General features: G+C 45.2%; 1 long non-coding RNA gene across 1 annotated transcript; it reads left to right on the top strand.

The window, feature by feature from the left end:
• Nucleotides 1–24,286: 24,286 nt before the first annotated feature.
• Nucleotides 24,287–25,321, top strand: LOC135397692 (uncharacterized). Its single transcript, XR_010423697.1, has 2 exons — nt 24,287–24,346; nt 24,727–25,321. It is a non-coding gene; the product is annotated as an uncharacterized LOC135397692 (long non-coding RNA).
• The last annotated feature ends 461 nt before the right edge of the window (nt 25,322–25,782 follow it).

A 25,782-nucleotide genomic window follows, 5' to 3' on the forward strand; every position in this document is an offset into this window, starting at 1 on the left:
TATGTGAGCTATACGCTGGCGCCAAGTGTGTGTCGGTTTCTGGATGAAGTGGGTGAACAAACAGGTGTACGCAATAAATTACTCGTTGGCCACCAAGCTTCCAACTTGGTGCCAACCCTCGTTCTGCCTAGCACTATGCAACGTTGCGCCGACGTTGGCTGGCCGAAGAGTCGTTGGCCAGCTGGCATTCGACTTTCTGCCAACCGTCGCCCATTGCTTGCTTGGGTAGCGATGAAACTCCCCAGTCATCACTATTCAAATAAAGTTGTTGCTGCGCTGCTCATGCTCGCGCCAAAAGCTATATAGTGAGGACGCCACTGAGGAATCTCCTCAATGTTCTTGCAAGTGGGCTCACATGTCGTCATTTTCTTCCCTTCCTTTTTAATGATAATGCGTGACTTTACGTCGTAAGAAAACTACGTTCGTGATCCATGCCTTTTTGAATATGAACATCGCGATGTGCGCAAATTAATTACTCGTACCTGTCATATCTATATACGTAGCTAAAGACTATAAGGGTAATATAATACTCAGTAAATTCTACGCGTGAAATTTTTGCTGGCTATTGCACAATCTTTGCTCCGAAATGGGGGAAGGTACACTTGACGACCACCCTGCCCTGGGCGGAAGTCGGCCTTAAGCCCGTCATTACCCATCTTAAGCCCGTTATTCACTGGAAAGAAAACGGAAATATTAATTTTAAAAATACAGAAATACAACAAAATCAGAAGCGAAATTCGTGTTTTATATAGCTATCGTGGACAGCCATATCCTTGGGTATGCAGATTATCTGTCTTCTCGCAAAATCTGACAAAATCGCCAAAGTGCAAAATATCCCCTTTTGCCTATGTGGCAGATAAGACGGTAAGGGGAGGAGCCAGCGTTGAAGAGGAGGTCCATTGCCTAGCAACGGATTTGTTTGGCAACTGGACCCTTCCTCTTGGCACTCGTGTTCCAACAATCGTTATAAGTATCACGCGCAAACCTATAATACCTGCTGATGATCAAAATAAAACCCTCTGTGTCTCTATCTGGGCCTTTTTATTCTCGGCCTGCAGAGGACGAATCGATACTGCGTCGGGATATTATAGGATGGGGACTTTATTAATACATTAGGCAGCTAATGGGAGAAAGGGAGTACGTATTCCGGGGTCGTTCAAGTTGGCGCTCGCCGCATGCCATATTCGGTGCGGCGGGGTTCTCTTGCAGTGCACGTAATAACGCGGTGGTGGATGGCAACCGTTAGGGCCGGAAAGTGTTGCTGCGATAGGGTACGCGTGTACTGCACGGCGCGTCCAACCATTTCAGGGATATGGATCACGTGATACGGATGTAGCGTCGAGGTTAAAAGTGCCACAAAAAGTGTCACGAAATTAATTTATAGTTTTGAGAAGCATGACGTCACAGTGTGTAGAAGCTGCCATTCGTCTGGCAACATTCATCGTCCAACGTCGATTTTCGTCTTCTCACAACAGCCGGTAACAGTCTTCCAACGCTGAGTGGAGAACGGAGATGTTCGCGCTGTCGCTAGGGGGAGAGAGGCGCCAACTTTCGACGACGTCATTTACTCTCGGAGGATCCGAAACTGTGCAGTTTTGCGACTTGTTTAGAAAATTCGTGGAAGCGCCTAATGTTTACTTACGGCTGAGTCTTTCAGTTGACGCCGATTTACGATACGAAATAAAATAAATATATATTTTTTTATTAGTCTAAGGTTGCACGTTCAGACAGTCTGGAGTCATCGACTGGTTTTGAGAAGTCTTCGGCTCTAAGTGACGTGTAAAGATCACGCGCATGAAAAACTGCATACCAGCGGTATGTGGCCGCCCTGATAACAACCGATCCCCTCGTTGTGATAGCCAAGGTCGTGCTGAAGACTGACAGGTGGCGAGTTCAAATCCTTCCGCCAGCTGTGCTGTCCGAGGTTTCCCTGGGTACCCGGCAGACTTTCCAGACGAATGGTGTCACTATTCCCCCTGAAGTCGACCCAGGACGCATACTAATCCCCCCCTGTCCCCCGCCCCTTCCTGCTGTCCGCTCTCCATCTGTCCACGTCTGTACACCTCTTATAGCCACAGTTGCTTGCAAGAGAGAGAGTGAGAGAACTTAGTAGTTTTTTAGATAAACGAGAAATACGAAAGGCATGTTCAGGTCGGGTTTCAATTTTACGTTGACGAAAGCATGAGCTCAAGCACACTGGCAGACGTCGCTTTGGGATTGTGACCGAGATAAAAGCGATTGAAGGCTGCTTGGAGATATGATAAAACGTGCTAATCAACAAGCTTTGTCTCGAATCGCTGGCTTGATTACGCTGCCGAGCAAAAACCAGAATCTACTATCACCGACGTCATAATAGGAGAAACGCTGGCTATAAAAATTCATTTATGAATAATTGGATACCCCTTGAATCGATATATTTTGCGCAGTGACCGTCAACTCAACTCATTTTATTACAACATAAGTTGCACCATAGTACAATTAATAGCCGCGAGGCAGTGCCTGTGAAGCGGCCCACATAATAAAAGAGTACATATTACCAATTACAAAGAGTCTCAGGGGCAAAAAGACAAAGAGACAGAGGGGGAGAGAAGAGAGAGAGAAAAAAAGAACATGGTGAAAAAGCAATAAATACCAATTGACAATTTTAACTGTCCATAAGTGTCAGACCTCGTTTAAATACATTCAAAGAAGACGGAGTCTCTCAATTCATAAGGGAGAGCGTCCCACAGCTTACCGGGAAAGTAAGTGAAGGAAAACAATCCATAGTTAGAACAGGGCTGAGGTAAACATAGAGGGTTAAATTGTCAATACGTAGACTATACACACTTTTTCTGAATTGAGGCTTAATCATGGAAGAAGCTACCACACCGCTGAGCATCTTATAAAGAAGTGTCAGACATTTGAAGTCACGTAATTCATAAACAGTCCTAATGTGTAAAAGTGAAAACCCAAACGTAATAGACTCGGAATATAACAAATGTAACATAATACGTAATGCTCGCTTTTGTAACATATAAATGTCAAGAAGACACGTATCATATGTAACACCATATATCTCCAGAGCATATAAGACAGATAACTATTGAACAGGGAGTAATAAACTGTTAACAGACATCTTAAAGGCAAAAGAAACCTGAGATGTGTTAGAGCATAAATGACCTTTGTAAGTTTTTTTCTAAGATAATACACGAGCTGTTATCTAAGATAACACACTGCGAGCATCATAAGAAACCACGGCCTGTCGACGAGGAACAACAACTGACGACGCGGTCAGTGGAAATCGTTAAAAACGCGTCGTTTCTGATGTATAGGGTACAGACGAGAGAGGGGTAAAAGAGAGACCTACTCGCGCGCGCTTTCGCAGTGGCCAGAGAGAGAGAGAGAAATACATGATGACGATGATATGGGGGCCAGCATGTGTATAGCGCAGCGGAAAATGAACAACGCTGCCGGAAATGGACCCCCGCATTCTTCTTTGCTTCGATGGGTTGGTCACTGCCGTCCGGCGTCAGTCGCGCAAGGAGCACCAGCTCGCGTGGCTCAGTGGTTAGCATGCTGGCCATGTCACGTCGAGACTGGGAGGTACCCGGGTTCGAATCCCGGTGCCGGCTGAGCTGTCTGGGGTTTTCCTGGGTTTTCCTCAGACGCTCTCATTCGTCGGTACAGTTCCCTTAGAAGTCAGCCCAGGACCAGCCGAAGTCAGCACATTCCCCCAGAGCGTTAGTCGTGACGTTACCCACCTCTTTGAGCTCTTTCAGAAGCGGTTCGCCGGTGACCTCTAAGCGACCTTCATACCGTTGCGGCCGCTCGCCCGGTACAGTAGGAACGTATAGCTACGTTCCCACTACCTGTGGTTCGTCTGGTGATTCGTCATTATGAATGGAAGAAGCCGCCATTTACGCTTTCCCTTTCACTCTCTTTCTCAAGAAGCGCGCAGAGGAAAGGGAAATTGCGACAAAACAGTTTGTTTATTCCTCGTTATTTTCTTTTACTGCCATCCACGTGGACATGTCTGACGGTTATCTCCCATTTCTGACTACTCTCATTAAGGTAATATTCCACAGGATATCATCACAAAGTATGTCCAATCCTATTTCTAGCGTTTCGCGAAACACAGAGTAGTAGGTGACCCTGAGTAATACGGAAAACGGGGACAGTTTTTTTTATCAGTTGTATAAACAACCACAATGCTACTGTAGCATTCGCAATGATGATATACTAGTATTTTAGTTTGTATGGATTTTGTGGCGACGCTAGTATTGTGCTGTACTTTTGAGTAAAGTAGCGGTTAGTTACGGTATCGGTAATTAGGTCCGGCAGCGCGGGTACAACGGGAAAGGGTGTTAGTGAACCGTTGATGACGCGCGTGATCTACCGCACCCAATCAACGAATAGAGTTCTGAGTCACGCATGGCTGTCATTGGGTCCCGTGGGTACGGTAACTTCATGATGACGTTGCTTCGTCAATTCGTGAGGGTACTCGTAAATCGAGGGTTCATAAATCGAAGGTGTAGAGAAGTATACGTTTTGATACGAATAAGGAGAAGACGTGAGAGCGCAACATTTGGCTTCCTTCCTTTCTTTTTTTTTTTCGTAGCGACATGTGTGTCGCTTTATTTATTTATTTTCTTTATTGCGAGAAGGGTACGTTTCAATGTTTTCGTTCGCGGAGATTTGCGACAAGGCGGGATGATTATGCCAGTGTGGAGCCAAATTACGTGTAATTTTTCGGATATTTTTCGGAATCACACGTGAGGTCGGGATATCTCGTGCTTTCTACCGTTTCTCGTAACATTCTTTTTTAAATATCCGTTATATCATATTTTCTTGTCTCCTAAAGCAGCAATCGCTGTTGACTGCTTGTGTGGTTTGTTCGTTTGTTTATTAGTTGGTGTAGAATGTGAGCCATACAATTCAAGCTTGCTACTCCTTCGTCTTGACCACTCAGTGCTTTCACACGACGACGGCTCTTACACCAACGAGGACGTTCGAGCTCGCTGGTGCCTCCCGTCGGTCTTAGGGACAAGCGGAAGTCTCGGTCAGAGAGAAAAATTCGGAGAAAAAAAAATGCAGCTTTACTTTTTGCGATTTTTAGGCACCTGCGAATATTTATTTTAAAACCGAATCGAATACGATGCGAATACGTAGTTTTATAACCGGGCGGGATACCCATGCAGCACATGTACATATATAGACATGTGTACAGCATGTTTCGCGATAAATGCATATGGATCAGAATATATGAAGTAGCGCTCACTTTGTTTTATGCCCCTCTCTTGCGCCGTTTTCGGACTTATACGTGTGGAGCGTCTGAACTATTCCAATATATTCGGTCTGGAAGAAAGATCGATCCCATCTGAAATTCGAATATAGGATTCCGTATCCGATTCCGAAATCGAGTCGAATATAGAATTGTTCGCTTCAGAATTAAAAAATTCGAATATTCGCACAAGCCAAGTGATTTTCGACTTTTTACGACGATTTTACCATTCGAGCGACTGCGCTTTGAAAGATGTGTTTTGCTTATTCGTAAGTGCACTCTCAATGAGGAAATTGCTGCTGAATTGCAATTCTCGGCTGTAACTCGTATAAGTAGTTCTGCATTACCCCCATTCCAATGTTCAACAATTTAAAAACGTATACGGTAAACGGTTATTTGGTCACCAAGGCGTAATCAAGTGGAACTCGCTACCAGTGTCTGTTGTGACGTCACCTAACTTCAAACTGGCTGTTAGGAGATACCTATCTCGCATAGATTCCCTGGACTGGATGAACTAGCAGGATTGCGTGACATGTAGGATTATGTAAGTGATGGCCATGTAGTCATTTACAGATTTGCTGTATGTGTTATATGCCAAAAAACATATTTCGAGTGTCTGTAGAAAGACTAAAAACGTCAGCGTCACTGTGCTTTATAGCCCTTTATAGATTTGTTGGAGTATGTGTTGTTTATGCTGTACAAAAAACATATATCGAGTGTTGTAGAAAGACTAAAAAATGTATTGCTTTTTATTGCCAGAGGTTGATGTGTAAAGCATGCACGATGCATATTTTTTTAAGGATCATACTAGCTTACGCTATGACCCGTATGGTTTCTCACAGTACTGATTCTGTATACGTTGGCAAACAAAATTTAAAAAAATATCAAAATTTTCCACATACACTACCAAATGATTACTTCGAACACACACAAGCACGAAAAAATAAGAAAAAAAAAAGTAGGATGGCTTTTAAAACGTATCGCAGACTTAATCCTGACTTTCTTTCGCCATGTGACTGTTTTGTGCATCGCAAAATGCGAGAGCAGGAGGTCCACTGAAGCGATAAGCGCTCCATAAGATGCATGTGGTCTTTATGTAGCGGCCGGCGCGTACTTTCCCAAGCAGAGAGATGCTGCACAAACGCAAGGTGGAAGGCGCCCTCTTATCCTCGTACTGTCCTGTCGTCCATTCTTTCTTGTTTGCAGGCGTAATCATATGCAGAAGACAGTGTCTAGCCTGAGAAATTTTCTCGGCGATTTTCCTTTTCCTGGTCTGGAGCTTCGCACGCAACTTTTCACCGCGTCTGGAGTCCTTGTCTTTGTGTATTTCCGCCTTATTTTTCTTGAGTAATTTTTTCCTCGTAAAGTCGTCGGTCGAATATCTATTGTAATGCAGTGCCCTATACTCTTGACATTAAAGTGTGTACATAATCACTGTTTGTTACCGAACGTTGAATAAGAACGCCGTAAAAATTCCATTAAATATCCCTGAATCATCACCTCGACTTACCTTCTGGGTCTATAGAGGCAATCAATAACAAAATTACCAGCACGTCATTCAATTTGTGAACGAACTTCCCAGCGCATTCAGCAGAAAGGTCAGCAGAAAGAGTTCCCCATTTAATTTCTGCTTCCGGTTCGGACGATTGGGACCCATAAATCTATTCATTTTGTTGCTATTGGATTGAATTAGATTGGATTGGACGGAAGACAACAGAGATGGTGGTTCCACTGTCTGTGTTTCATAGGGTTTTAAAGTGACGTCACTCCGAGTCTCCGACACAAAACATCTTACGTTCTGTCTTGTAAAGGTGACAAAATGTTTTACAGAGCAGAGCCAATGCAGAAAGTCAACTGCACACGTTCCGAGTGGACTTCCCAGAGAAACTGTCAAAACTCCGACCCCAAATCCCCCGTACACACACACACACCCCACGTGAGCACGCACCACGCCTACCCTCAAAGCCCGCGTGCGGTGCGTGACGTCACGCATGACGTCGAATTTACTCCCCGTTTCTCTAGTACTTCCCTCATCCTCGGTCCTCTCCCACTCTTTGTTTTCTGCTTACATTTTTTGTTCTTTCCTTTTCTATTGTCCTTGGAGCGAACCGCGAGCGCGAAATATTATTTCCTGCATTTTGGAGCCACTTTTGTGATTTCTTTTTGCTTGTGACGTCCGCTTACCGTCCGGCTGCTCTCGGATATTTTGTTTCGTTTTTGCCATTGCCAGCGCGAGCCCTGCTTTTCTTGTTTTTTTCTTTATTGGGCCGCTGTTTTTTTTTTTTCTTCTTCTGTAATTATCCTTCTGTTACAACGGCGAAGCGTACACCAGAATGGCGGTTTGATGTTCTAGTATGACGAGTCGTCTGCCAACAGGGAGATGCGTGCGCCGGCAGGTGAAACGGGTAGGGAAGTTGGCTGCGCTCTCCGCGTTGTGTGTGAGCCGCGTTCTGTCGTCTGCGTTTGAAGTTGTATATTCTGCGTTCGTCTCCGGTGAGTTTCTGTGAGATAGACATGTGTGCGTTGCCTTCTACTTGCTCGACGAGTGTCTCTCTGGATTTGGAGGTAAGCTTGTGTCCTTTCATCGGTTGCGTACGGAACGTCGGTTTCGTGCTTTGCGGGACAGATATTTGATTGCTTCGTTTCCTTTAGACGTGAAGAATTGATTGCGCGACCATTATATTACTTTCGATTGGCATTTGTTATTACCCTTAGACTTTCGGAACTGGGGTGGGAAACTTCGAAGAAAATCGCACCACCAGCTAGCGCGCTTACAGTTCGGCATCTATGTATTTGCGATAAAACAGGTGGGAGTAAGCGAACAATTTCGTCATCTGTGTATTCGCTATCAAACGGATTGATGTGTATCGCAGGCAATCTGGAATTTGTATCAGTTACCCAAAATTCACTGTTGTGTTGCAAAGCTTTCGGTATACATGTACATGTTTTTTATCTTTCCTTTGGCCACTTTCCGACCGTTAGGACACAAAATCAGGACTTTGGTACAGAAATAAATAAAGTAAAAAAGGACATGTCGGGGTCTGTGCCCGCTCTGCCGACGCTTATTTATTATTATTATTATTATTATTATTATTATTATTATAAAATTCGGGCGTCACATGTTTGAATAAAGTAGTCTTCACGGTAACCCTACCGCGAATTCATAGCGTATGGCGGGAAATCGTGTGTCATATGTCATATCATAAACACCCGCATGTGAGCTCGATCAAGTCTTGCCCGTGCTTGCACGCTTGCATCGTCAATTCATGTTTTCGCCGGGGATGTGGTGTTGCCGACATTCCGTATTTGTCGTTGCCCCCTTCGCATCTCTAATGTTACGTCCCGATATCTTATCGGTACACATCGCTCACCTTTTACCGAGTTGCAGAAGTGGTTCTATCTACCTACCTATTTATTTCTCAGATTTAAACAGAGTTTCTTCTCTTTTTTTTTCCGTGTTAGAGCCGCGATTTTTTAAGCAGAGTGCCGTATTCATTTGTATGTGTATTTTTGATGTTTTTTTTAAAGTGTAGTTCCATATGGATTGATTGAAATCAGTGCCGCTAATTTCCTCAAAGGAAAAAAGAAAGAAAGAAAGAACCAGTAAAACCCTACTTTTAGCGAACCGTCGATGTTGCATGTAGCTGATGAATTGCTTTAGATAATAGTCGGTACATCTTTAAAAGTACGGAACTAGGAGCAAAACACAAGGACAGGAGAACGGCACGCCACACGGCTCCTGTCTGTTCTTCGTTCTGTTCTGCTGTCCTTGTGTTTTGCTCCTAGTTCCATACCTAAATCACGTACCAACTGGCCCAATCTGCCACTTTAAAAGCACGTTTCACTTTACAAGATATTTCATTTGGAACATCAGGAGGAAAGTATTCTCAAGAAGTAAGGAGCTTCCGCACTTATCAGATTTCTCTAGAAGGCTTTGTCTCTCGCACTTCAATGCCATATGTGTGCGTGTGTTTCCTTTTCACACGAGTGTGTGTGTTTCCACAACTTGTGTGTCTTCACCTCGAAAACATATTGTGACCGTGTATGTGTATGTGTGTATGTATGTGTACATGGAAATTCTCGTCAGTATATGCGAAGAAAAAATCGCATACAAATTTGGGGCTCTTGATTTGTTTCTGAAAATGGGGAAAAACATAAAACCTTTAGTCCCTGTACTGCGTTGCAACTTTGAATTGAGCCCTCGGAGCACCACTTTCGCTTTGAAACTAACTATTAGAAGGTGTTGTTTACAAAGGATGTACATTAACATTTGTGGTGCAAGTGCCAAATATACGGGGTGGGTGCAGATAAAGGAGCCCCACAGCGCCATACGTGCATGAATGGGGGCTACTTTACCTGCACCCACCCTGTATTTCGTGACTTCATCTTCCCTCCATTATGATGGGGAGTACTCGAAGTACCAAGTGTTCAAGTGCTAATTTAAGTACATTTTGAGTACTTGCACTTTACTTGAAGTACAGTTGAAGCTGTTTCTTTTTTTTCTTTACTTTGTACTTTTCAAGTATACTTTGTTCCGGTACTTTCCCATCAAGTACTCAAGTGCCAACTTGGACTCTGTTGACTTGGTTGTTTTCCCCTGAAATTATGCCTTCTTGCATATTATATCCAGAGAGTAGCACCATAATGCTGCGCACTGGGCAGACGAATCTGGCAGGATATAATTATACTTTGCACTAGCTCAACAAATTATGACATCCGGTTTAGTTCATATTCACGAGTAAGCAGTTAACTAGCAGGGCTTCATAACTGACGCTTGCCAGATACGCTCGCTAAACTGTTGCTAAAACATCAGCCTAACTACTTTCTCACTTTTAACACCTACCAAACGGCGAAACGCTAAGTGACAAAGTAAATTTTCAGAGTTCTTTGTGGCCACATTAAAGTACATTTCCTATTACTTTGTACTTTATTGAGGTACTACATTTGCAATGTGGTGTGCCAGGTATTTGTACTTTTAAGTACAATTATGAAGTACTTTACCCGTCATTTCCCTCCTATCATCATCATCATCGACATCAGCATTGCTTGACAAGGTTCACGATGCCACTGATCAGTGAAGTAATTAATAATAATAATAATTAATAATAATTCAGTGAAGTGACCGAGCACACACAGACAGGAAGAGGATGTGCAAATACCAGAGGGCCCAGCGCCGTTTCATTTAAACGTTTGAAGATTTTTTGTTTTGCTTTTGTTTCGAATAGGTCCTGCGACAAATCATTTAACATCCAACCGACCTTTTTTGCTCATTTTTCGTTCTGCACCAGTGTGGTACATAATCTTGGAAAGCATGAAAACGTACATATCGCGTATTTCATTCGGAACGGCTGCTTGTATGGATGTAATGACATCATTGCATGACTTGACTTCTAAAGACACGTTCGAAACAGCCAGAGTGGATTACTGGAGAGTAATATGTTACCCTCCCCCACCGCTACCAAAGCAACGAAGGAAAGGGTCCATTCACAAACGAAATGAATGATGTTCGGAGACCTTCTGCGCATGTGTCGATTGACCATGCGCATGCGGCTGTGCGTTCACTGTCTATGCAAAAATGAAAAGTAAAACAAGGTATAAAGTGAAGAGAAGCAGATGTAACATTAAACGCGCCAATTTTAAACGGAAGACCAGCTCGCAATCGACGAAGCCAGACGAAAGCATATTATAGCTCAGTAACGTGAACTGACTTCTAACTTTTGGTCGGGCGTGTTGCCCGTGTGTGTGTGTGTGTGTGTTTGAGGGGCGGGAAACATCTGCCTCTTCCGCACGAGAGGAAAACCACCACGAGTTGGCGCTGCTGTTATAGCCTGGACATGAGCTATGCAGTTTATATACTTTCGACAGTGAGAGGACTACGTGCAATAATTGGTTCGGAAACAATGGAAATATTAGCGTCCTATTGTTACTTTTAACTGCAGAGAGTAGCCCGACGTGGAAGTCGATAATAAAGCCTTACACTTGCACCTGGGTAGTTACCTGTAGCATTGAATGCAACTCTATGCGATAGAGAAGTTTATATCACGGCGGAGGGGCACTTTAGCACGCAAGTCATATCTCATCAGGAACCACCGTGGCTCTTGTGATGTTGGTGAAGTGGGAATTAGCTTACCCTGTGCGATACTGATATGTAAGTTATCACTACGGAGATCATGCTCGAAAACATGCACTTTATTTCTAATCATCATCAAGAAAAAAAAAAAAAAACTATGTGGAACACAAACACTAAGAGCTTATAGTTATAGCGAAGAACACATCATTTTACGACTTCGCTATTCATTCAGAGTAATATCTTTTACAACTTTCGGGTGTAAATATCGTGTCCCGTGGCACACACGTTTGTGGTATAAGTTTCATTTCGATACAGCCCGAAAGTCAACACAGTGCCCTATTTAGAAGGATGTTTCACAAAACACCCTTCTGCAATTGGTGTATTCTACAGAAAGCACTATTTCAAACTCCATATCCTGCAGAAAGCACCATTTACAGGGGCTATATTCCATAGATGGAATTCAGATGAAGGCTTTCTGTAAACATCTTTTAGCAAGACCGTTATTACACCCCTTCACTTGAGCTTGCAGAGTAAAAAAAGTAAACTGCGTTTACTTACAAAAACGCCCCTTATACACCCTGGAGGGTGGTGTATGGAGGGCGTTTACTCAGGGGCGTTAAGGGGTTCAGTCGATGCATAATTAGTTCGTATTTTTACATAATCGCTTCTGGAGCATCCTGCTATATACATCTCCATATTATTTCTTGTCATCATTATCATCATCACTACTAAAAGCAGGCCGTTTTAAGTTTCTTAGTCCCTTGAATGTCTGTATATGTTGAATTGCTCCCTAAAATATGCACGCAAGCGCAGTGAAACAGAGTGGTCGCAATGGGCTATGTTTTTAAATTAACTTATTGTTTAGCTGAGATGATATAATCGCCGTCACAAATTAATGTGATCCCAGATGTTGTTGAAGAAACGGTATACAAAATGCTGAAGGTATAAAGGTAATGGAGAAGCTGCCGTGGAAGGTATAGACGGAGTGATCTATTACCTTATACATGGTTTAAACAGGGTATAGACAGTGGTAATGAGGTATAAATGTCGCACTTTAGACCTGATTTATACCTTTTTTATACCTTTTCTTCTAACAGTGTTATCATCATCACTACTAAAAGGAGGCTGTTTTAAGTTTCTTCCCTTGAGTGTCTATATATGTTGAATTTCTCCCTAAAATATGCACGCAAGCACAGTGAAACAGAGTGGTCGCAGTATACATTTTCACGTTAATTATGCCTAACGTTACCAAAGAGAGTGCGCCTATATCGTATGCCTGCGGATGCCAATCCGGAGTCCATATCAGCAGAGGAAGCACCACCTAGTGTATACGCGGTATAATTGCAATGGGAACTGATTCCGCGACCTGTCCATCTCCGCGCATGCAGTCCGGGGTAATAAGCGGCTGCGATCCCCCAGGGAAGGAACCCGTAGAAAATGACGTGACTGCCGGTGAACCCATGCGTGCCCCAGAGCACAAGGCAGGATATTTCCTTCCTACTTCGTGCACACTCCGCGAATGAGCCGCTTCTTTTTCGCTTTCGAGCGAGATGGATCGCCTTCGATCGCTGTATGTATATATGCCCGACACGGTACCGAAATCTATTTGCAGACCCGTAAAAATTACTTTTAAGAAGTAATTGAATTATAGTTACAACATCTTTCTTTATTAAGTAATTAAAGTTATTAAATTACGGTCACAATTATGACAGCATAACTGTAATTTGATTACAATTGCGGTTAGCGTGGTCGGTTGGTTGGTTGGTATGAACAAGAAAAATATGGAGATGGTTGATGGCCCAACTCTACATTGGGCTGGCTACTCCAGCACTTCGGCACTACTCGGCTAATCGGTTAGTGTGAAAAATGATCGATCGATTGATTGATTGATTGGAAAAAGAAAGAAAAAAAGCTGGAGATGTGAGTCCCGGGGGACAAGCTACCTCTGTACACGTGAATAGAAGGGAAAGTAGAAAAAGCAGAACAAAGACAAACAGGGACCAACTAATGAACGATACCAAAGACAGGAAGACGTTAACACCACGACTGCTTACTCAAAAGTAATTGAGTTACACTGGGTTATACATTCATTCCAGTACAGAATTTTGAGGTCTAATTTCAATTTTCTTTCCTGATGAAGAAAGCAGTACAAATATGGAAATATTTATTGAAATGACAAATGAGATGACAACAGTGTAGTACGATGACCGGCAATCTATATATAGATTTCAGAAACACAAGAACATGCAAGAACTGAGGCTGCAAAAGCACGAGAGAAAGTTTGGGAATTAAAAATGCCACAATAAAACGATGAAAAACTGCCCTTTCGAAAGAGAAGCAATTAATGTATGCAAATTAATTCGAAAAGTAACTTCAAGTGCGCTACAAACTACTTGCAACAGTAACTAAGTTGCAGTTGCAAATATCGAAAGTAATCCTGGATATAACTAATTAGTAATTACTGAGCATGTAGTTGATTACAGTAATTGAGCTGTAATTGTAATCAGTTACTGACTCCTTTTGGGGGCTATAGGTGCATTGCAATGCACCTATAGCATATGCTATACAGCATACAGCATGCTGTATGCACGGATGTTTATGCTAAGTCGTCGAATTAGTCGTGCGATACCGTCAGATGCACAATATTCTCTTTAAACAGAACTTCACCACACACTCTAAAAGCACGCGCGCGCACGCACACACACACACGCGCGCGCACACACACACACACACACAAACACACACACATACATACATACATACAATGATGATGATGAGGCGGGCGATTCACCGCCACTAATGATTGGCCCCCGCGTGCTCTATGCACACTAAAAGTACAACTTAACCACACACTCTAAAAACAGAGCTTCACCACACACTCTAAGAGCAGAACTTCACCACACACTCTAAAAACAGGACTTCACCACACACTCTAAAAGCAGAATTTCACCACACACTCTAAGAGCAGAACTTCACCACACACTCTAAAAACCGAATTGCACCACACACTCTAAGAACAGAATTTCACCACACACTGTGAAAGCAGAACTTCACCGCATAGCACGCTGTGCGGTAAAGTTCTGCTTTTAGAGTGCATAGAGGACCTACCATTTAAATGGCCTACAGGGCCTAGGTGGTGGTGATGATGATGAAAGGGATCGCCGTCCTCGGCCTCACAGAGGTGGTCTACAGGGCCTACCATTTACAGGGCCTACCATTGCGCAAAATAATGCACTCCCGATTTTTGGAAAGCGCACGGCGTACGCCGTTCCGTTTTCAACAAGTCTGTGGAGAGAACGATATCGTTCAGGATGGTGGTTCGCTATAGGATCGAGCCATATGACGTGAAGTTCTGTTTCAAGGCTGTGCGAGTGGAAGAGAAGGAATCCATCGATCTCGGCCCATATGTGTCACATGCCAGTTTACGTAGCTGTGTACAATCTGTATCACCTTCATTGCTCCCACTACCAACCTTCCCGAACCACACTCTCCGAGTCTCTTCGTCAGCTGGACTCTCTCCCTTTCTCCCTATCGAAATTGCTTGGTCCCTGGCCTAATCAGCCCAACAACGCTCTGCGCTCAAAGCTCTTCTGACATTTCTGGACACCATCGGACTTCGATCGTTATTGTGAAGGGGCTCGTTATTTTATTCCCCACTTTCTCACCAGCAATGGGGTAGAGTATCGCCTGTGGCGATGAAGCTCCCCACTCTCCAAAGCCAAAATAAAGTTGTTGTTGTTGTTGTATCACCTTTCCTGGAAAAAATACGCGCATGTTTTCTTCGGTTATCGCTAACGTCGATGTCGTAAAAGGCTGAATTTTTAAATAAAAAATACAGACGCCAATTTGCCTCTCTCCCCCTGACACTAAATTTGCGGAAGAATAGGTGCCTGTAACACGGAAGCCCGTATGTACGATGGGTGTTCAAGTGAAACCGGGACTTTCTGTCTTCTGAGTGTACAAATGGCTCCCGCTACTCTTTTCCGTGATTTCAACACACGACAGGCCTCCGAGTCCACCACGTGGTGGTCCAAAGTTTGTGCAAAACAGAAGACACGTGCTGGACAAGATGGCCGACAACGAGGTGAGCGCGCACATCGAACAGCGAATTGTCATCAAGTTTCTCGTGAATGAAGGCGTAAAGTCATCTGAAATTCACAGAAGACTTCAGGCTCAGTATGGCCACGATACACTTAGCCGCAGCAAAGCGTTTGAGTGGTGCAAACGGTTCGGAGACGGCCGTACATCAGTGCAGGACGATCCCGGCCGGGGCGGCTCAGAGCCCAGTGTGAGAGTTCCTGAGAACCTCCAACTTGTGGAGCGCCTGATCCTCAAGGACCGACGGATAACATGTCTCGAACTGGCTCGAATGACGGACCTTTCTGTGGGAACGTTGAACACTATCATTCATGAACACCTCCAGTTTCGGAAAGTTAGTGCACGTGGGTCCTGAGGCAGCTTTTCGTGTTTGACAGGCAGAGAAGACTGGAAATCTCCCAAGAGCTAAGGTACCGTTTCGACACTGAAGGACAGCCGTTCCTTGATCGGATCATCACGTGCGATGAAACGTGGGTGCACCATTTCACTCCTGAGTCTAAACGCGCATCAAAACAGTGGAAGCATCCGGGCTCGCCAGCTCCCAAGAAGTTCCGAAGCACTCCGTCTGCGGGTAAGGTCATGGCCACGGTTTTCTGGGACAAGGCTGGCGTTGTTCATGTTGATTTTCTGCCCAGTGGTACCACCATCAATAGTCCATATTAATCTGCAAGGTTCTCAGGTATGTGCATAAGGCGCTGAAGCAAAAGCCGCCGGGCCTCATCACCAAAGGAGTCCTCCTCCTACAGGACAATGCACGCCCGCATACCGCGCATCTCACGACACGCACCTTACAGGAACTTGGCTGGGAGTTGCTGCCACATCCCCCTTACAGTCCAGACCTCGTCCCCAGAGATTTCCATCTCTTCGGGCCACTGAAGGCGTTCCTTGGGGGCCGCCACTTCAGCTGCGACGACGAGGTCAAGAATGCGGTCCGATCATGGCAGCACACGACATCGGGCCGATATCGGTAGCAAGTTGGGCATGTCGGCCTAACATATCCCTGACACTGCCAACTTGTGACCGATGTACGACAGAAGTTGGCAATGTCGGCTCGATGTTGATGAAAAATCGCGACATCTAGCCGACACTGCCAACTTGCGACCGATATCACGTTGAAGTTGGCAATGTCGGCTTGATGTTGACCGAAACAAGCGACATCTAGCCGACACTGCCAACTTGCGACCGATGTCACGCTGAAGTTGGCAATGTCGGCTCGGTGTTGACCGAAACAAGCGACATGCAGCCGACAATGCCAACTTGCGACCGACATCCCACTAAGCTGGCAACGTCCGCTCGATGTTGACCGAAACCAACGACATGACGCTGACACTGGCTTTCCATCGACCTACTTGGTGTCCCGCGCCAAAAGCAAGTAGGAAACACATTGGTTACGTTGATGTCGAGTTAATATTCGAAGCAATTCCTCATTTGAGCCTTGTTTGTATGCGTGAGCGAATTAAACTGAGACATATGTCACCTCCGCCATTTTGATTCCGAGACGAGCAGGGCTCTCGAATTTACGAAAGCTCGTAAGACATCTGTTTTTGATCTTTCGCGGTGAAGGGAGGCGAAAGGGAGCCGGTCCTTCATATTTGGAGAAGGGCCCCTTGATAACGCGGTCCGCCCCTGGGTGGGCCGTGTCTTTGAACGTGCGGCCGATAACAAGGTCGTCGGGGCTGTACCGCTTGCGGTGCTGTTCCGGGAAGATCTTTTCTTGATCTTTTGAAAGCTTCTTGCACTTCGTGGTCCTGGGAGCTTTTAAACTTTTTTTCGTCTTGCTTTTTGTAACGCTGCGCTCACTGCACGCCGTGGGAAATACGAGAAACAAAGGAAACCATCAGGAAATAAAACGAAATACAGAAACCGACACTGAAGATTTTTTTAATGTGATCTACAGGACTTGACTCCCGTCTTCGTATACGAAATAAAACGAGTAAGAAAAAATGTCCCTCGCAAATAAAAAGTCTAACGTTGTTTTTGTTGTTACGATTGCCAACACACGAATAAAAATACAAAATTATGTTTGCGCAACATCGGTAGCATGTCGAAATGACATCGGCAGCATGCCCAAATCATATCGGGCCAATATCCTGACCCGACATCGGCCCAACTCTCGGCGGTGTTGCAGAGTGTTGGGCCGATGTCGGGGGTGTCGGCAGGAGCACATCGGGTCGATCGATGTCGGCCCGACATCGGGGTGCTGCTCGGGTGGCTGCTACCCGTCGGTAAGGATTTCTACGCTGCTGGCATCCAAGCCCTCGTGAAACGCTGGGACAAGTGCATTAGTGCAGCCGGAGATTACGTTGAAAAATAAAAGTAATTTCTCGCCTGTAAGGTCATTTTACTTTTGCGAAAAATGAAAAGTCCCGGTATGACTTGAACGCCCCTCGTATAACGTTACACTCGGGGCAACATGATCGAATGGTGAACTCGATGCCTTGATTGTCTTATCGGTTTCTCGATTTCCGTCTTTCTTTTTGGATTTTTCTTCCCTGACGTCCTTTGTTCTGCTCATAGGGCAGGTCCCCCACCATGTATGGATATTCCGTTATGCCTGTAATAATTGTATTACCCACTGGGGGGAGATAAAGATCCAACGTTCCCGCTCAAAAGATAAGGGGATGACCTTTCGAAGAGGCAAAGACAACCTCCATTCGATGTACTGGGGCTTCCGCTCTTTGCGGCTTGTGTAAAGTTTATAGGTTTCTTTCTTTTTTACCGCAGCCCAGTATTCAAAGCTGAACGGAGAAATGAAATTAAAGCGAAAGCAAACGTTGGGCTACCGCTACACTCTTAAAACAGGTGGCGGTAGTGGTGTGACGCTTAACACTGATAGTGGTGGTGGTATTTATTTATTTATTTACAATAAAAAAACTATAGATTGAGGGATAAAATAAATGATAGGAAAGAGAGAGAAGAAGGACCCCCCCCCCCCCCGTCCCACACAAGGTATCGCAGGGTAAAGGGAGGGGAAAAAAGAAGAAGAAGAAGGAAAAAGAAAAACTCCACCGTCCATGGGGCCACAGCCAACGGAACGTGTGCGGCAAAACCGGCAGCGTTCATTTTCCTCCTTCACGTATTATGATCAACTGTGTTGCTAAAAAAAGAAAAAGAAAAACGAAGAAATAAAGCCTCCTATAAATTCGAATACATGACCATTAAAATTGAAAATCTCTTGGTATCTCGTATCTACTCATACATTTTTAGTATGACCTCTTCTCCCAGTTCCTCTTGTTTCCATTCTTGATAGCTTCACCATATCTTCCTCAGTATTCAATTCTTCAAGATGTTTTCCCCGATGACTCCGGATCCTCCAGTAAGGGCCTTCTTTCTGCAGCAAAACTAAATTTCTTCTAAGTACCAGCTCAATTCTAAGCTCTTTCATGGACCGGTCTGTACTTCTGTATTTCCTTATTTACTAAAACTCATTGCCATATTTAGTAGCGTCATGGATGGTGGTGGTGGTGGTGGGGGCGAAAGGGCTCGCCGTTGTCGGCCTCACAGAGGTGGGCAATGTCACGACTGACGCCCTGGGGATTGTGCGTCCTGGGCCGACTTCTAAGGAAACTGTGCCGACATATTTCTGAAAGCGTCGTAGGGGACTGAAACTAAACTTCACCGGATAACATGCTCCTCGCCAATTATCGTCCCGAATAGTATCGTCCTCTCCCCTGATTTGTTGAAAACGGGATGCATACGCATTCTTGTGACAGTTGCACAGTTATATTTTTTTTATCACAAAAAGGCATACGCAATGGTTCATTTTTAAGGGCGTAGCTCGAAAACCAGCCAAGGGTAAGATTCACACACATCTATTATCCCGACGGCAATGCCTTCTTTGATAGCACCCGACATTTTACACTACACTCTAAAAACAGAACTTCGCCGCATAGCACGCTCTGCGCCAACCATTGCCACGAATGATAGGGTTATCGCTTCTGAGTCGAAGAAAGAGGGGGGCGTACGCCTTTTTGTGTCAATTATTATATCTCAAACTTTACACAAAACGGTGTACGCTCCCTCCCCTCTCTCTCTTCGAATTGAAGCGATAACTATCATTCGTTCGTGGCAGTTGGTTGACGCACAGCGTGCTATGCGGCGAACAACAACTTTATTTTCAGAAGGAGAGTGGGGAGTTTCATCGCCAGAGGTGATACACTACCCCATTGCTGGTGGGGATGTGGGGTGTAAAATATAGACCCCCCCCCCCCCCCACACACACACAATAACGATCGGAGTCCGATGGTGTCCAGAAATGTCAAAAGGGCTTTGAGCGCTGATCGTTGCTGGGCTGGATTGGGCCAGGGACCAAGCAATTTCGAGAGGGAGAAAGGGCGAGAGTCCAGCTGACGAAGAGACTCGGACAATCTCTCCCTGAATGAACTTCACCGCACAGCACGCTCCTAGCCAACCATCATCTTTAATTATATCGTTATATGCCCTGATTTGTTGAAAACGGGAGGCGTACGCCTTTTTTGTGACACTTATGCTGTTCATATGCTAGGAGCGTGATATGCGGTGAAGTTCATTTTTAAGAGTGTGGAAGAGTCACGGCCCCTCGAGCGTGCCTCTTTGATTGAGGTAGAGTGCACTCTTAAAACAAAGCTTCACCGCTGAAGGCGAATCATTGCAGAAAATAATACCGTCATCACTACTGATTTGTGAACGGGATCTGTTCACTTTTTTTTTTACACTTAACATAACTGCATAAGTGTCGCGAAACGGCGTACGCCCCCCGTTAAAAAAAAAAGAAAAAGAAAGAAAAAGAAATCATTCGAGAGCACGATGTCATTCGATATGGCGGTTAGCTAGGAATGTGGTAGGTTGGCGGCACCTGGATTCGATTCTAAACACAGAACCTCACCGCATAGCACGCAATGCGCTAATTATTGCCACGGATGAAAGATTTATCGCTCGGATTCGAAGAGAGAGAGAGAGAGAGAGGGGGGGGGGGGGGGAGTCGTCGAAAAAAACTCGTCGAGGTTGGTCGCAGTTAACTTCGTACGAAGATCCCTATGTTTACAATGCAATCATGCTGTTTATCCGGATATGTGCTACGCATGTCTTTGGTTCGGTAATACTATAACTGTTCACTTCGGTTTCACCGCTTCCGGTTTGGTGCCATAACAACATCCGGCTTCACAGCAAAAACGCTCTGCGCCAACCACTGTGCCAATTGATACAGTTATCGCTTCTGATTTGAGGAGAGAGAGGGTCGTATATGCCTCTTTGTGGCATTTGAAACTGCCACAAAAAGGCGTACGCCTCCAGTTTTCAACAAATCAGGAAAGCGAAAGATATAATTCTCCATGGCGGCTGCTTCCGAGCGTCCTTAGTCGCGGAAGGTCCGGAAGTCTTCGTGCCGTGGAAGTCTTCGTGCCGTGGAAGTCTTCGTGAAGTTGTGGCAGAGACTTGTTTATGTTTACCCGAGAATGTCATGTTAAAAAAATCACATGCATACGTGAACTACGAGGGGTGTTCAAGTCAAACCGGGATTTTTCATTTTTCGCAAAAGTAAAATGAACTTACAGGCGAGAAATTAGTTTTATTTTTCAACGTAATCTCCAGCTGGCACTAATGCACTTGCCCCAGCGTTTCACGAGGGCTTGTATGCCAGCAGCGTAGAAATCCTTACCGGCGCGTAGCAGCAATGATCGGACCGCATTCTTGACCTCGTCGTCGCAGCTGAAGTGGCGGCCCCCAAGGAACGCCTTCAGTGGCCCGAAGAGATGGAAGTCTCTGGGGGCGAGGTCTGGACTGTAAGGGGGATGTGGCAGCAACTCCCAGCCAAGTTCCTGTAAGGTGCGTGTCGTGAGATGCGCGGTATGCGGGCGTGCATTGTCCTGTAGGAGGAGGACTCCTTTGGTGATGAGGCCCGGTGGCTTTTGCTTCAGCGCCTTATGCACATCCCTGAGAACCTTGCAGTAATATGCACTATTGATGGTGGTACCACTGGGCAGAGAATCAATATGAACAACGCCAGCCTTGTCCCAGAAAACCGTGGCCATGACCTTACCCGCGGACGGGGTGCTTCGGAACTTCTTGGGAGCTGGCGAGCCCAGATGCTTCCACTGTTTTGATAGGTGTTTAGACTCAGGAATGAAATGGTGCACCCAGGTTTCATCGCACGTGATGATCCGATCAAGGAACGGCTGTCCTTCAGTGTCGAAACGGTACCTTAGCACTTGGGAGATTTCCAGTCTTCCCTGCCGGTCAAACACGCTGAGCTGCCTCGGGACCCAACGGGCACTAACGTTCCGAAATTGGAGGTGTTCATGAATGACAGTGTTCAACGTTCCCACAGAAAGGTCCGTCTTTCGAGCCAGTTCGAGACATGTTATCCGTCGGTCCTTGAGGATTAGGCGCTCCACAAGTTGGATGTTCTCAGAAACTCTGACACTGGGCTCTGAGCCGCCCCGGCCGGGATCGTCCTGCACTGATGTACGGCCGTCTCCGAACCGTTTGCACCACTCAAACGCTTTGCTGCGGCTAAGTGTATCGTGGCCATACTGAGCCTGAAGTCTTCTGTGAATTTCAGATGACTTTACGCCTTCATTCACGAGAAACTTGATGACAATTCGCTTTTCGATGTGCGCGCTCACCTCGTTGTCGACAATCTTGTCCAGCACGTGTCTTCTGTTTTGCACAAACTTTGGCCCACCACGTGGTGGACGCGGAGGCCTGTCGTGCGTGGAAATCACGAAAAAGAAGTAGCGCGAGCCATTTGTACACTCAGAAGACAGAAAGTCCCGGTGTGACTTGAACACCCCTCATATCTTTCCTGTAAATAGCATTTCGAGTATCCATTTGATGCAGCCACGTACACTTTTCTCCTTGGTCCCTGGCCCAATCCAGCCCAGCAACGATCTGCGCTCAAAGCTCTTTTGACATTTCTGGACACCATCGGCCTTCGATCGTTATTGTGAAGGGGCTCATTATTTTATTCCCCACATCCCCACCAGCAATGGGGTAGAGTATCGCCTCTGGCGATGAACCTCCCCACTCTCCATCTCAAAATAAAGTTGTTGTTGTTCCCAATTTGTCAATGCGCACGTGTGTTCAATACCTAAAAATAAGCGTCTCACTGGGACGTATTCGAAACCTCCTTTCCATATAATATGGCAAGGAAGCAGGCGAGCTGGTGATGACGTACATCAATAGTCAAGCCTGAGACTGAGGTACACAAAACAAAACAACGACGCGTTTACGACACTTTTTACCGTTGTTTTGTTTTGTGACCCCCATAGTCTCAAGGTTGATTATCCATGTTCCTTTCCATCTCATCAGTGATTCGTAATTATTGCTACGATATTTCCAATCCATATGCTCAAAATCTTAGTGCGTGCAAATGTGAACGAAAGTAATTTACAATTGCAGAGAGGCGGTATATTTGATGCCCAGTACACCGTAAACGTATTTTTATTCGCGATGTATTTTCGGGAATTTCCCGACCGCTAGGAAATCGCGAAAAATTGTACTCGCGAAATCAGCTTGACGTTTATCCCGCGAAAGGAATCAGCCCTGGCCCCTGGAATGGCGAAATTAAATACTCGCCAATAAATTCGCAAATGACTGAATGCGCGATTCGCGAAAATTAATACATCGCAAATAAAAATGCGTTTACAGTACCTACGGGGGCTCCACAGAGTTTCACCACATAATGTGCATTGTCGATCGTTGTTCTCGCAACGAATTATTGGAAAAGTGACGATATTTTTATTTCAGTATAATATTCGCACATTGTGATTAAGTGTGAAACACAATATACAGGGTGTTTCAAAAAACGTGTCATTCGGACTTTATAAAAAAAAGGGGCGACGGAAAAATACGGGGTAAACAGCATTTGTGTGGCAACTGAATTTGCCATCTTGCAAAAATATTTTCATTTGATTTTAATTAAAATTAATTGAATTTCTTTAATTGAATTCCAAAATTTCCCAAGTCAACCTAACGTTTTTTTTTTACAGAATTAGAGAGCCCGTAGCAAACTTAGTCAGACCCACCAAGAAATCCGCTCGACATTGCAAATGGAACTGCCCAAAAAAAGTCCCGAAATTGAGGCTTCAAAGTTTCGGGTATTCAACGGCGCACCAAATCAGACGCAAAGATTCGTGGAGAGGAGGACTTGCTCCTGCCCCCATGAAAGATAGAAGGTCGAAAAAAAAACAGGGCGGGAAAAAAGAGGCGGAATCATTTTTGTTTGCCGCTTATCAACGTATGGTGGAATGTCACCTGCCTTGTTATATGCGCGTCTTGTGCTGCACGCCGGTCCGGCGATAAACTGTTCTAGCTTCATGGGGTCAGGAGCATGTCCTGCCCTCCGCGCATTTTTCCGACTGATTTGGTGCGCTGTTGAATACCCGAAACTCTGAAGCCTCAACTTCGGGACTTTTTTTGGGCAGTTCCATTTGCAATATCGAGTGGATTTCTTGGTGGATCTGACTAAGTTCGCTACGGGCTCTCAAATTCTGTTAAAAAAACGTTAGGTTGACTTGGGAAATTTTGGAGTTCAATTAAAGTAATTCAATTTATTTTAATTGAAATCAAATGAAGATATTTTTGCAAGCTGGCAAATTCAGTTGCCACACAAGTGCCCTTTACCCCGTATTTTTCCGTCGACCCGTTTTTTTTATAAAGTCCGAATGACACGTTTCTTGAAACACCCTGTATATACAATGTATCCTGTACATATCCTGCACCGATTCGATGTCCCAAACCCTTCGATAGCACTTTTCACCCGCATTCGTTCACATCACCAGTGATGTTACTGTCGTCCTTCTCTCGCATGAAAGAGCGTGACCGACCTGGCTTGGCTAAGCTTGGCCACGCTCACGCATCGGTATGCGTGGAGCAGACGGCTCGGAAGTTCGAGTGATTGATCTGCGGCAATTAGCCCTAACGCGCTCGAGGGATCCCAGGTATCGTCGTGTTTCTTTCTTTTTCTCTTTTTGTATCTCTCTTTTCCTATACTTTATTCCCGTATATAAGTACCATATAGGAGGGCAGTCATTCTCGCAATTGGTCTGCCTGGAAGCTATATAAAAAGGGCACGTACTATAGAACGGGTGAATAGGACGGGACGAGGTAGGTTACAGGAATCGGACCGCGGAAAAGCTGGGAACCACGTATCGCTTTGACGTAATGACTCGTATTGAACGTGTTCCGCCTTGTTCAGTCGCCGGGCTGTGTAAGTGGCGCGTCTTCTTCGACATATACTTCGCGAGCTGGCAGAGTTACACGCTTAGTTTTACACACTCTGTTTCGAGAGTGCAGTATATATACTCTACTATCGTTACAGTATCACACGGGGACGGTTGCTGGTTGACAAAGCGCTTCCGGCACCGTATCTTTCCTACTCTCGTACAGCAAATTCGAGTCGTTACTTCCACTTTAACGGCAACGCTGACTGCGTGACTGAACGAACCGAGATCTACATTATACAGCGCAAAGCAGCCTGCAGAAGGAAAGTTCACGAAAAGACGACAAGGGGGCTTCGTTGTGAGAAGAGGTATCGTCATTCTGGATACTTTTATTCGCGGTCGGGAAAAGAAAGCAGGAAGAAAATAGATGGAAGGGTAAAAGGGAAGGGCAGCTGTGAGCGAGCCATTGATTCATGGCTGCCAGGAGGGTTGGCCTGGTTCATGCATAAGTGATGCCATCACCGACAGCCGGGATGAACAGCGCCACCTAGGACGGTCGTGACCGCACCTTCGCATCTGGAGATCGATCCGTTGCCTCATCATCGTCGTCGTCGTCGTCTGCTCACTATATGACCGCCAGTCGCCAGGGTCACGTGATGGTGTTCTGGGAAGTGGTTCGTCGTTTATGTGAACTGTACCGCTTCTTTGATGAAATCTGAGTTCAACAAAAACTAAAATGGCTTGATTGATTGATTGATTGATTGATTATTTTAAAAGTATGGTGATACTTTAAATGAGTCTGAAATTGTGGAGGGATAAGGTTGCAAACTTCTGAGAATTTCAGGATGAGGAAGGGGCTCTAAAGTGGAAAAATTTTCTCCTAGCGCAATGAAAGATTCTGTTACCTTTACAGTAATATAGAAAGAACGGGATTCATCGGTTGCTTCTATGGGGGTTTGTGATGGAAAGGAACTGCAATGTTACGCTTTCCCTCTCCCTTTCGTTCTCCAGGCGACAATGCAGAGAGGCCTCCCATTGCTCCATGGGAATACAGCGCGAAAAACGCGGACAAGAGAGAAGCACAGGACACGGCGCTGGACACAGGACAACGCGTCCAGATCAACACGCTTGTCAAGTTTCTTCGATTGGTCTCCTCGAACGATCTCCCGCGATGATTGGACAAATCGTTTGAGGTAACCAATGAGAGACCGCTC

This window comes from Ornithodoros turicata, chromosome 6 (genome assembly GCF_037126465.1).
Source record: "Ornithodoros turicata isolate Travis chromosome 6, ASM3712646v1, whole genome shotgun sequence".
Classification (NCBI taxonomy): Eukaryota; Metazoa; Arthropoda; class Arachnida; order Ixodida; family Argasidae; genus Ornithodoros; species Ornithodoros turicata.